The sequence below is a fragment of the Heptranchias perlo genome, chromosome 2 (assembly GCF_035084215.1).
Source record: "Heptranchias perlo isolate sHepPer1 chromosome 2, sHepPer1.hap1, whole genome shotgun sequence".
Lineage (NCBI taxonomy): Eukaryota > Metazoa > Chordata > Chondrichthyes > Hexanchiformes > Hexanchidae > Heptranchias > Heptranchias perlo.
Genome location: NC_090326.1, coordinates 81,224,678 through 81,233,779, shown reverse-complemented (window position 1 = coordinate 81,233,779; position 9,102 = coordinate 81,224,678).

Below are 9,102 nucleotides of genomic sequence, written 5' to 3'. Positions count from 1 at the left end.
GTCAGCTCAGTGATTGGTGGAGCTACCCTTGATGGTGGGCTTTAAAGTGTACATTTTGTGTCCTTGCATCCATAGTGCTTCCTCCAAGTGGTGTTCAACACTTATTCATCAGTTGAGGGAGGCAGTAAGCAATAATCAACAAGAGGTTACATTGGCCATGTTTACTTCTTGCAGTCCAGGGGCAATATTGAGGACTCCCAAAGCCATGCCCACCCTGCGCCCTCACCTCTTGTTGCTCAATTCACACCAATGGGACAGGACATATCTAGGGATGGGGGTGAAGGAAATGTTGGCTGATAGATATGATTCTGTGAGTATTATAATGTCAGGTTGTTGCTTGTCTAATCTGTGGAACAGTCCCCATATGTTAATGAGGAGAACTTTGCATGGTCAACTGGGCTGGGTGGGATTTGAATGGCAGAATAGGCTAAGGGACTGAATGGCCTACTCCTGTTCCTATGTTCTTATGATCCTTTCAATCATTGGAAACAATCTGTTTCTATCTGTCCCATGCTTTCAGATTTTTAAACACCGCTATTAAATCATCAATTAATCTTCTCTGTTCTAATGAAAACAGTCCTATTTTTTCAAGTCTTTCCTCTTTCCAGTCAGCATTCTAGTGATTCTGTGCCATACCCCCTTTATTGCCTCAACATCCTTCCTAAGGAATTGAGCCCGAAAAGATGCTGGTTGGGTATTTTCGTTCCATTTCACATTTACTCATCCCAAGTTCAGTTTGTTGTTCTGGTGTTTTAGTTTCTTCTATCAGGTCTTCTTGCACTGGCTCCAACCTTTCAAATGTTTTGATTCCTGTTCTATTCCTTGTCAACAGCTCATCATCTATTCTTATACATTTTGGCCTGGGGTTTCCGCATTTCCGCCCAGATAACATCTTAATCTGAGCGGAATCAAATCAAATAGTGAAAAAGATCGTGGAAGTTTAAGTGTGAGTGAATTGCGCCCGAGTATCAGCAATCTTTTAAGCTAGTTCAACAGATCCTTTGCATGAAGCAGTCCCCATCCACAAAACTGGCCATGCCTCCAGGTCGGAAAGGCAAATTTCCGCCGTTTGTGCTCATTTAGGGGGGTGGAGGGTTCATCATATTGCACCCAGATTCCCAAACGCACAGGCATCTGTGGTCATATTAATCCAGCGTTGATCATCTGACCAGCAGTCAATTGAAGCCCATTAAAAAGTAAGACCAAGAGCATTAAATCTGTCAATTGATCTGTCCTACTCTGTGCTGATTAATTTTGTTGAAGAATGGCTCATTTCCTGGCAATCCCACTCCTCTATGTACTGCTGGAGGATGCCTTGTTCCAGTCACAAAGTGATTACGCAGCTTGATTGAGCTGATCTATGGGAGATTTTGAGCCGGGGCTTCTGCTAATGAATTGTGTGGAAACTTCAACCAAAGTTCACCTTGGCAAAACTGATGCAGTGTCCAGCGCATTCTGGGTGCGTTTTGTCGATAGCGAAAACTTCACACTGTAATATATGCTCTCTGCTAGTCATTCTTATACAGAACATATGCTGGTTTCCATTCATTTAGCTCAGCTACATGCACTCTCACTATATCTCTTGGTAGCAAGGGTTTTAAAGTACAACATGCTCAGTCATGTACATCTATTTTTTTCTTTTTGTTGTACTTGAGCTGTTATGAAACTCCTTTGATGATTTTTTTGTCTAACAATCGTTCTGAGGTGAGAAATGTTTTTGTTCTAATTAACAATTGCACTGACAACACTTTATCATCTCCAAGTGTGTTACAATAATCAAGTGGGGCTAAATGTGCCTCTTCAACAAATCTTTTGCAATGACAGCTTTCGCAGTTTTACCATTGTGAGCACTTTAATGATGGGATTGTGTGTTTGAATCCGTAGACGTTGCTAAATATTTGGAACGCAGTATTTGCATACTGGGATCGATTATCCGAGACTATTTCATCAGGGATAATGTGGTTGATTTTAATTTGGTAGGATCAAAGCGGATGACGTATCCGGAAAACGGGAAGGAAGTAAGGCTTGGCCGATTTTGACAGGAATGATGTCAAGGCCAGCAGGCGAGAACGGCAATTAAGCTGGGAGCCAGATGCCATCAGGGACCCAAGTGTATCATAGAATCATAGAATCTTCCAGCACGGAAGGAAGCCATTCGTCCCGTCATGCCTGTGCCGGCTCTTTGAAAGAGCTGTCCAATTTAGTCCCACAACCCAGCTTTTTCTCCATAATCCTGCAAATCGGTCCTCTTCAAGTACATGTCCAATTGCCTTTTGAAAGTTCCTATGGAATCTGATTCCACCACCCTTTCAGGTAGTGCGTTCCAGATCTTAACAACCCTCTGTGTGAAAAAATGTCTCCTCAATTCCCCTCTAGTTCTTTTGCCAATTATTTTAAATCTATGGCCTTTAGTTACCGACCCACTTGCCAGAGGAAACCATTTCTCCTACTTGCTCTATCAACGCCGCTCGTAATTTTGAATACCTCTATTAGGTCTCACTTTAACCTTCTCTGCTTTAAGGAGGACAATCACACTTTCTCTAACCTCTTCACATAACTGAAGTCCCTCATCCCTGGTATTATCCTGGCAAACCTCCTCAGTACCTTCTCCAAAGCACTGACATCCTTCCTAAAGTGTGGTGCCCAGAATTGTACACAATACTACAGCTGAGGCCTAACCAGTGATTGTCCTGTCACCTTCAAAGATTTGTGAATATATACCCCCAAGTCCCTCTGTCTTGCACCCCCTCAAAATAGTACAATTTAGATTATACTGCCTCTACCTGCTGTTCCTCGAAAAGTGCGTCACTTCACACTTAGCCATATTAAATTGCATCTGCCGTGAAATTACCCATTTCACCAGTCTGTGTATGTCCTCCTGAAGTCTGCTACTATTCTCCTCACTATTTACTACGTTGCAAAATTTTGCATCATCCGCAAACTTTGACATTGTACTCCCTGTACCCAAGTCCTAGTCACTTATATATAACAAGAAAAGCAATGGTCCTAATACTGATCCCTGGAGGACCTCACTGCATACTTCTCTCCAATCAGAAAAAACATCTACCCTTTGCCTCCTATCCCTTAGCCAATTACATACCCAAGTTACCACCGTCCCTTTATTCCCATGTGCTTCTATTTTCTGAATAAGTCTGTTATGTGGTACTTTATCAAATGACTTTTGAAAGTCCATATATATATAAAACATCTACTACCTTCATCATCCCTCTCTGTTACTTCATCAAAGAACTCTATCATGTTAGTCAGACACGATTTTCGTTTAACAAATCTGCTGTTTGTTCCTTATTAACCCATGCTTCTCCAAGTGAGGATTAATTTTGTCCTTGACAATAGTCTCTAGTAGTTTTCCCACCACTGATGTTAGACAGACTGGCCTGTAGTTATCAGGTTTATCCTCTCCCTTTTTTTGAATAGGGGTGTAACATTTGCAATCCTCCAGTCCTCTGGCACCATTCCCATATCCAAGGAGGATTAAAAGATTGTGGTCAGAGTTTCTGCTATCTCCACCCTAGCTTCCCTCAGCAACCTAGGATGCATCCCATCTGGACCGGGTGACTTGTTAACTTTGAGTGATGCCAACCTGTTTAGTACCTCCTTTCCATCTATTTTTATCCTATCCAAAATCTCTACTCCCTCCCCCTCTACTGTAACATTAACTTCACCCTCTTCTTTTGTGAAGACTCCTTCAATACCTCAGTCATGCCCTCTGCCTCCACAAGCAGATTTCCTTTGATGTCCCTTATCGGACCCACCATTCCTTTAACTATCCTTTTACTTTTTATATGTTTATAAAAGATTTTTGGGTTCCCTTTTATGTTACCTGCTAATCTTTTCTCATATTCTCTCTTTATCCTTCTTATATCCTTTTTCAATTTTCCCCTGCGCTCTTTGTATTTGGCCTAGTTTTCTATTGTATTCTGTATTTGACATTTGTCATAAACCTCTAGCTTTGGATGCCACATCTTTTCTCCGTATAGGAATATGCTTGGTTTGTACTTGAACTATCTCCAACTTGAAGGCCTGCCATTGCTCATTTACTATTTTCCTGGCCAGTCTTTGTTTCCAGTCCATCTGTGCTAGATCCTTCTCAAATCATTGAAATTGGCTCTCTTCCGGTTGGATGTTTTCACCTTTGATTTTTCTTTGTCCCTTTCCATAACTACTTTAAACCTAATTATATTATGATCACTATTACCCAGATGTTCTCCCACTGAAACACACTCCACTTGCCCTACTTCATCCCCCAGAACTAGATCCAGCGCTGCTTCCTTCCTCGTTGGGCTAGAAACATACTGATTAAGAAAGTTCTCCTGTACACATTTTAGGAATTCTTAGGGTAATTGAGGTCGCCTAATATTACTGCTGTATTATTTTTACATTTCTCTGAAATTTGCCGATAGATTTGCTCCTCTATCTCCTTCTCACTATTTGGGGGTCTATAGTAAACACCCAGCAATGAAACAACTCCTTTTCTGCTCCTTAACTCTAACCGAATAGATTCAATCTTTGAACCCTCTAGTATATCGTCCCTCAGTAGAACTGTAATATTATCCTTGATCAATACTGCCACCCCCCCCCCACCCCGCCCCCCCACCCCTCCGGCCTGTCTTTTTTCCTTCCTTATATGTCCTGAATACATTGTAGCCAGGAATGTTTAGTTCACGTTCCTGCCCATGCTTAAGCCAAGTCTCTATTAATGCCACTATATCATATCCCCCATCTGGCAACTTGTGCCTGCAGCTGGCCAACTTTATTTGTAACATTCCTCGCATTATCACAAGGAATGGTCCCTGGCATAAGGTAAGTGCTGGGGGAGAGGGTTCCCAGACGAATGGGGGTGTGAGGAGGGACAGGGAAGGCAGGGGTAGAGGAGGCTCAGGATTCCTTCTGGAGAAACTTAACTTGGTATCTTCTGGCCGCTATGTTGCCTCCTGCCAGGTTTCTCTGGCGAGTTTTCCACCAGTCGGGCCTTCCCCGAGTTCCAATAAAAATAGCGTTGCAGCACTAATGATGTCATCGGACCACGGCTTTTACATTTGAATTGTCGCCTGGCAGCCTGTAACGGGAGCCTCAGACAACCTGAACATTGACGAAGAGAAAATGGCACAGAGTCGGAATGGAGTAATCTCAGGCGCGTAAATCAACTTGCCTGACTTTATCCCTTCCCACACACTGTTCCTGTCCAGCAGAGGAAGTTAAAATCAACCCCACCATATCTAGCAAACTGTTGCTAACGTCTGTTCGGAATATCATATGCTTTCATCGGCCCTTTTCGATCTTTCTTTCTGTGTATCAGACATTGGCTAACCACATCAGCAATTTGTGCTGCTATACAAAGACAGAACAGGACATCTCTTGCTAATATTTTACATTTTTGAATTCCCTGGTGTCCTTGATGTATTTTTATCAACTTAAGTTTTCACTGGCAGGCACAAGAACTTTGTAACTGTTGAAAATAATCCCCTCTTCAATAATGAGTACATCTCTGTTAGTCCCAGTACTATTGTAGCTCAAGGTCAGCTTCAGGTTCTGTGTTTGGAAATCCTTCCAAGAAAAGGGATTGCGTCTTTTGTAATGAGCAGCATTTCTTAGTTTCTGTTTTCATTTCATTTAGCTGACCGGCAACAGCAAGGGCACTGGCGGAGTGGCAGGGGTGGGACAGGAATGCTGTCATCCTGATAGAGGGCAGCAGGTTCATATTCCAAGGAGTCACTGCCACTTGCTGCCTCCTGTTAAGCTTCACCTTCTCCTGCAAAAAAGCAGGACATGTGTCGGTGAGTGTCCTGCTAGATGTTTAGGTGATGTGCCTGCCATGGTTGAATAGCTGCCGGTGTGTGCAACCTGTGACTTGTTGGTGTGCGGCTTACAACAGTGGTAATGTGTAAGGGTGAGAGGAAGCATCTGATTGGAAGAGTTGAGTAATGATTGAAAGTGGGTGATGGGGACTGTAGTGCGTGGAGCAGTGGATGCGGCTAGAGGTGCAGTTGGTAGGAGATACCATTTGACAGTTGACCTCACTCACCTTGTCCAGTTGTGTCAAAGCATTGAACTTCTTCCTGTACTGCATCCATGCTTGTGGTCCTATGTGCCTGGCATTGACTTCATCCCCTAGTGCCTCCCACTGCCTTTTGAGCATATGTCTGGAGGGCTTCTTGCACCGCAACCCCCCCACCTCCCCACGGATATAGGATACTCCTCCTTCTGTCCACCTCTTGCACCAAGGTCTCTGGTGCATCAGCAGAGAACCTTGGTGCACGCACTATTGAAGGCTTGGTACAAACTCAGGTCGGCAGATTGGTGAGGTCTGGCATGCAGATTAGAGGATATGGGATTTAGTGGTGTGCAACCTTTATTCAATATTTTAACATAACTCAACAGTTTATAAACATAGGGACAGGACCTGCATCTGTGTTTTACATGTGCAATGTCTGATCTCTGTTCAGGCTCCGTGCAGACCCGTATCTTATTTTTAGCAAATAACAGGTACCAGTTACCTTTAAGAGCTGCAGGCTGCCTGTCAGAGATACAGCCTGCCTTTAAGAGATTTGGGCTCCCACTGCTGGTGGAAAGTGTGAATATTGTGGAATCCTTGTGTAAAGGCCCTTTTTTCTCACATGCAGGAGGTACGTTCTCTGGTAGCACGAATGTCTTATACCAGAATTACAAAAAGTTAGCATGCAGGTACAGCAAGCAATTAGGAAAACAAATGGCATGTTGACCTTTATTGCAAGGGGGTTGGAGTACAAGAGTAAGGAAGTCTTACTACAGTTGTACAGGGCTTTGGTGAGACCTCACCTGGAGTACTGTGTATAGTTTTTGTCTCCTTATCTAAGGAAGGATATACTTGCCTTAGAGGCGGTGCAATGAAGGTTCACTAGATCAATTCCTGGGATGAGAGGGTTGTCCTATGAGGAGAGATTGAGTAGAATGGGCCTATACTCTCTGGAGTTTGGAAGAATGAGAGGTGATCTCATTGAAACATACAAGATTCTGAGGAGGCTTGACAGGATAGATGCTGAGAGGTTGTTTCCCATGGCTAGAGTGTTTAGAACTAGAGGGCATAGTCTCAGGATAAGGGGTCGACCATTTAAGACTGAGTTGAGGAGGAATTTCTTCACACAGAGGGTTGTGAATCTTTGGAATTCTCTACCCCAGAGGGCTGTGGATGCTGAGTCATTGTATATATTCAAGGCTGAGATAGATAGATTTTTGGACTCTAGGGGAATCAAGGGATCAGGGGATCAGGCAGGAAATTGGAGTTGAGGTTGAAGATCAGCCACGATCTTATTGAATGATGGAGCAGGCTCGAGGGACCGTATAGCCTACTCCTGCTCCTATTTCTTATGTTTTTATGTAAAATTAGGAGTAATGAGACTCAACATTTTTAAAAGTTACTTTTTAGTTGTTTGGCGTCATTAGGACTGTTAAAACTTAGTTTAGACCTGGTATTTTTAAGTGTATCTGTTTTGTGGCAATATTAGTTACTTTCCAGCTGGGCAGAAGAGTAAGTTGGCGCAGTCCAATGTTTCCATTGATTCCAGCCGCGATATCCCTGTAATTCGAAGCAGTCATAACGCCAATGACCCAGGAGGAGCAAGTTCCGGATTTTCGCGTTTTACTGCGCATGTGCGAACGCCAGAGCTTGCTCCTTGATTTTGCCACTAACAACGGTGAGCGCTGTTCACTGTTCTTTCTTAAGTAATTTCTGGGCCAATGTCTTGATGGGGTTTCATGCAGTTTTTTTTTCATAATTGCCTTGAGGCTTATGTTCACAAAATTTCATGGAAACACATATTGATGGAACTTTTTGTACCCAATACTACTGCTGTAATTGCTTTCACTATTTGGGCATATCTGCATTAAGCTGGTGTGAATTCTGGTGAGGCATTTGCTATGGGATGGTTCCTCCCAGTATCAGTGCTAATCATCATCAGGTGTTGGAGCTCTTGAAGCCCCCACCATGCTCATCAGTTCATTGCCGTATTATGTATTTTACAACTAACTTTCTCAGCAGTCTGTGAGATCCGACAAATCAGGACAGAACTTGCCTAAAAAGTTCATGACAAGAAACTGTTGCAGGTCTTTTTCTTTCTTGTTTTTTTTTCACGTATGTTTAATTGTCTCCACCTTTTTCATCAGCCTTCAGTCTTTTTGCTGTAAATGTAAATGTAGCTGACTTCTTGACTTAGAACTTCCATTTATTCATATTCAGCTTCAAATTGTGCTCTCTTGCTCATCATCAGACTTTTTCCACCTTTGGTCAATATTTCTGTTTGTTCTCTCCCCAATTCAGGGTATCAATTATACCAACTTCCATTCCTTCAATGTTATCTAGTAACTGTGACATTATGTGTTGGATAATTTCTGGAGCTGAGGTCATCCAAAAAGGTTTACTCGAATATACATATCTTGCCAGTAGCCACAACTTGCATCCAGCATGCTGAAGATTTTGGTGTTTGATAACCATTCTCTATGGTCTGCATTCAATAATCCATGATCTATTGTTGCCTAGCCTGATCTTTTTTTTTACTGTATGTGACTTTTCTGATCCATTCATATAACTTACAGCACTGTTAACATTACATACACCTTCCAGATGAGTCAATGCCAACTGCTTTCTATAGATATAAGGGCTGATTCACTGATTGAGCGCTCCTGAAAGGAACGACACTCACAGGGATTGTTAATTCAGAAATGATGGGCCCACGGCCTTTGATTTCCTGACCAGTGCTCCCTGTGACTGCTGCTCCTTGCCAGAAGCGCCCCATCGTGGAATCAACCCTATAGACTCTTTTCTCTTAGTATTCAGTTTCTGACTTGATCATCTATTCTACTCGTTACAATCCTTTTTTTATTGAGGCTTCAAAAAATCTGTACTGACAAGGCTGGGCCTTTTTCCACAAATGTAATTATATATTCATCAATACTTTCTCCTTGAGTTTGAAACTTGGTATTAAATACATAATATTTGTAGTATTATTTGAGCTGTGAAATATTCCTCAAATTTCTCCATTAACATCTTCAGTTTCCATTTCTTTTCCCTTCTTTATCCTCTCACTCATCATACATAAATGTATTATA